Source organism: Bos grunniens, chromosome 2 (genome assembly GCF_055505025.1).
Source record: "Bos grunniens cultivar Pamir isolate PY7600 chromosome 2, Bosgru_T2T1.0, whole genome shotgun sequence".
Taxonomy (NCBI): domain Eukaryota; kingdom Metazoa; phylum Chordata; class Mammalia; order Artiodactyla; family Bovidae; genus Bos; species Bos grunniens.
Genome location: NC_141166.1, coordinates 41,535,432 through 41,540,403, shown reverse-complemented (window position 1 = coordinate 41,540,403; position 4,972 = coordinate 41,535,432).

Here is a 4,972-nt window from a genome sequence, read left to right as displayed (position 1 = left end):
TGTAAAATACACCAAAATTGGCATCAAAAGTACTAACTATCAGGTGAAAGGGGACCATTTAGCACAGAGGGTAGTCAGTGGTACTGGTCATGATCCTGAACATTGTAGGTGGTACCTGGAATTTTACTCCTGTATCCCTTTTCCTCCACTTTCATGATGATAGCATTCCAGATTTCCACTGGGGTAAAGTCCCACTTCTAGTAGAAGTTCTGATTGCTGTTGTTGTCCAGCCACTTAGTTATGTCTGACTTTTTGTGACCCTATGGACTGCAGCACACCAGGCTTCCCTCTCCTTCACCATCTCCTGGACTTTGCTCAGACTCATGTCCATTGAGCTTGGTACCATCCAACCATCTCGTCCTCTGTCGTCCCCTTCTCCTCCTGCCTTCAATCTTTCCCAGCATCAGGATCTTTTCCAACGAATTGGCTCCTTGCATCAGTTCAGTGCAGTTCAGTCACTCAGTCGTGTCCAACTCTTTGCGACCCCATGAACCGCAGCGTACCAGGCCTCCCTGTCCATCACCAACTCCCAGAGTCCACCCAAACCTATGTCCATTGAGTCAGTGATACCATCCAACCATCTCATCCTCTGTCTTCCCCTTCTCCTCCTGCCCTCAATCTTTCCCAGCATCAGGGTCTTTTCAAATGAGTCAGCTCTTTACATCAGGTGGCCAAAGTATTGGAGTTTCAGCTTCAACATCAGTCCTTCCAATGAACACCCAGGCCTGATCTCCTTTAGGACTGGTTGGATCTCCATGCAGTCCAAGGGACTCTCAAGAGTCTTCTCCAACACCACAGTTCAAAAGCTTCAATTCTTCGCTGCTCAGCTTTCTTTATAGTCCAACTCTCACATCGATACATGCTGTTGCTGCTGCTGCTGCTGCTAAGTTGCTTCAGTCGTGTCTGACTCTGTGCGACCCCATAGACAGTAGCCCATCAGGCTCCACTGTCCCTGGGATTCTCCAGGCAAGAACACTGGAGTGCGTTGCCAATTCCTTCTCCAATGCATGAAAGTGGAAAGTGAAAACTGAAAGTGAAGTCACTCAGTCGTGTCCGACTCTTAGTGACCCCATGGACTGCAGCTTACCAGACTCCTCCGTCCATGGGATTTTCCAGGCAAGAGTACTGGAGTGGGATGCCACTGCCTTCTCCGCATCCATACATGACCATTGGAAAAACCATAGCCTTGACTAGACAGACCTTTGTTGACAAAGTAATGTCTCTGCTTTTTAATATGCTGTCTAAGTTGGTTATAACGTTCCTTCCAAGGAATAAGCGTCTTAATTTCATGGCTGCAATCACCATCTGCACTGATTTTGGAACCCTCAAAAACAAAATCAGCCACTGTTTCCACTGTTTCCCCATCTAATTGCCATGAAGTCATGGGACCGGATGCCATGATCTTCGTTTTCTGAATGTTGAGCTTTAAGCCAACTTTTTCACTCTCCTCTTTCACTTTCATCAAGAGGCTCTTGAGTTCTTCTTCACTTTCTGCCATAAGGGTGGTGTCATCTGCATATCTGAGGTTATTGATATTTCTCCCAGCAATCTTGATTCCAGCTTGTGCTTCCTCCAGCCCAGTGTTTCTCATGATGTACTCTGCATATAAGTTAAATAAGCAGGGTGACAATATACAGCCTTGATGTACTCCTTTCCCAATTCGGAACCAGTCTGTGGTTTCATGTCCAGTTCTTGACCTGCATACAAGTTTCTCAGGATGCAGGTAAGCTGGTCTGGTATTTCCATCTCTTTAAGAATTTTCCACAGTGTGTTGTGATCTACACAGTCAAAGGCTTTCCATAGTCAATGAAGCAGAAGTAAATGTTTTTCTGCAAGTCTAGTTTTTTTATGATCCAACAGATGTTGTCAATTTGATCTCTGGTTCCTCTGCCTTTTCTAAATCCAGCTTATATATCTGTAAGTTCTCAGTTCACATTCTGCTGAAGCCTAGCTTTAAGGATTGTGAGCATTACTTTGCTAGCATGTGAAATGAGTGCAATTGTGTTGTAGCTTGAACATTCTTTGGCATTGCCCTTCTTTGGGATTGGAATGAAAACTGACCTTTTCCAATCCTGTGGCCACTGCTGAGTTTTCCAAATTTGCCGGCATATTGAGTGCAGCACTTAAACAGCATCATCTTTTAGGATTTGAAATAGCTCAGCTGGAATTCCATCACCTCCACGAGCTGTGTTCATAGTAATGCTACCTAAGGCCCACTTGACTTCACACTCCAGGATGTCTGGCTCTAGAGAGTGATCACACCATCGTGGTTACCTGGGTCATTAAAATCTTGTTTTGTATAGTTCTTCAGTGTATTCTTGCCACCCCTTCTGAATATCTTCTTCTGTTAGGTCCATACCGTTTCTGGTATGAGCTCTGATAAGCTTAAGCTGATCTGTAAAATCCATCTACCCCTGTCTCAGGCACAAGGATTGCCTTAGAGATGAGCTCATGACCCAACTGGACCAATAAGTGCAAAGAGTCTTTTCTTTGAGATTTTGGGGGAAAATGCTTCCCTACTATTATTAAAGGCTAGGAAAGGCACTTTCTCTTCTGACTGACATGGGAAAAGGATGTTTCAAACCGTGAAACCATTTCTGGAACCTGAGCCTGGGGCCAACCTGAAGAAAAGTCTGACACTAAAGATTGACAAAAGGTTTTCAAATCAATGGACCCTTGTAGTATATGGTGAATCTCTGAGTCAGACTTCACCAGAAGATATATGCCCCTGAATCATCAATCTCTGAGCCAACAAATGCCATCATTTGCCTATGCCAGTTTTGGATGAGTTTTTTTTTTTTTTTTTTTTTTAAGATAAATATCCTAAGTGGTAGCTTGTAGGGAATGGCTGGGGGAGTGGACTCTCATCAAGGAATGTTACCACTCACAGTTTCTTGGCAAACTTTCATGTGTAAACCTTCCCCTCCAGTCCCATCATTTTCAGATTTAAATGCAGGAATAAATGATTCAGCATCCCTGATAACCCCTCAACTGGCATCGTGACCCAGAAGCCAAGTGCCTAGCCATCCACTGCAGGCATCCAATTTAGGATTTATTTCTAGTATGCTAAACCATTGACATAATATTAGCTTCATTTGGAAGACCTCCAGTTGCTAGCAGAGTTTTGCAGAAACATCTTCTGAAATGAGAAGGAAATGACCTCCCCTTTGGGGGTCTCTTCTAAAGTTTATTAATAAAATATGTGATTGAAACTGTGCATTAGTGTCCTGCTGAAACTACTTGGGAAATAGTAAAAGTGCTCGAGATAGCTTAGAGCTTGTACGTATCATTTCATACCGTGGTCCACACTGTCCTGGAACTGGTTCCAGGTGTGGGACCATTGCAAGAGTCCACTCAGGGCCACTCAGGGGACACTAGGAGTCCATTTGGTTCATTCCGCCTCTCTCTCTCCCTCTACAGAATCATTCTAGAGCTCTCTAACAAAAGGGCTATTGTTTTTCGCCTCATTCCTAGAGGTTATAGTACCCCAGGATAGTTTTAAAAAATAATAATTCCAGTTATTATCATGGTTAGATATCTCTTTGTTTCTTTTCTCCATCTATGATGCCTAATGCTATCTTTGACCAGATGGAGAATGCAATTAAAATAAATATAATGTAATATAAAAATAAAACAGAACATATTGCTTTTGCAGGGCAATCTGGGACCAAGATTTTCTGCAGTGGAAATTACTGGCTAAATAAACCTATCTCCTCATTGACACAAAGCTAAGAAGAGAGATCAGTTACAACAAAAAAAGAGAAAGAAATGTGATTATTTCCTAAGTCGAGGTAAGAGAAGTTTTGCCCAAATGGAAAATTGTTGAAGTAGAAAGTTAATTTTTTTTTTCTTTTTGCATGAACACCATCAGCAATTTCAATAGTATCACGGGCCAGGTGCTACAGGGGATGAAAAGAAAGATGAGTAAGTACAATCATCTCCCTAAAGATGCTTCCAGTTTAGTTGGAGAGAATGCACATACATGGAAGAGAAAATAGAACTGCACGGCAAGTGAACTTGAACAAAGCGATTGTTGTAGCTTTTTTCTGGCAGAAGCCCTGCTTTCTTGGAGGGAGCATGAGAAACTCATCCTTCCCTACAGGACACCATTGGTACAGAGTAGCTGGATAATAATCTTGACCACTTAATCATCATACACAGTACTATGATACACAATACCTCAGTTAGATTTTTGGAACAAGTGACAGACTCAGATATGAGAAAATTAAAACTTGTTGAAAGAATCCCTGTGTATCTCATAGAACTCAACAACCCTTAGGCTCCAGGAAAAAAGGAAATAGGGACTGGACAATCCATCAGAACCAAGGGGGCTATTGCCAGGTTTTCTGTGACTATGAGGTTATTTGCTTCTGTATGGATGCTCAGTCACTCAGTAGTGTCTGACTCCTTGTGGAGTGTAGCTCACTAACCTCCTCTGTCCATGGAATTTTCCAGGCAAGAATATTGGAGTGGTTTGACATTTCCTCCTCCAGGAGGTCTTCCTGACTCAGGGAAATTAACTCGCATCTCCTACATTGACAAGTGGATTCTTTACCCCTGAGGCACCTGGGAAGCTCTATTTCACCCCAGGTGCCTTTTTTTTTTCTCTCTCTCTTTACATTAGTTCCTTTTGCACATGGTGGAATATCACAGGCCCGGCCCTAGAACCACATCACCTCCCACCCATTAAGGTTTCCAACTAATTGGATACCAAAATCCTAAAAGAGAATCTCATTAGTCCAGTTTGGGTCCACTCTCCATCTCTAATCCAACCCACTTACGACCAGTGAAAAAGTGTCAGTCAGTATACATAGAGCTACAAAAGCCTATCCACTTGGGTAAGTGAATAGTTCTTAGAAAAATGGCGAAATGGAGACTAGGCAAACACACCAAAATCTACTACAAAATCTGGCTACCATTTGTTACATTGATTTTGGCAGTTTGCTAAATATTTTTATTTATGATCATTTCT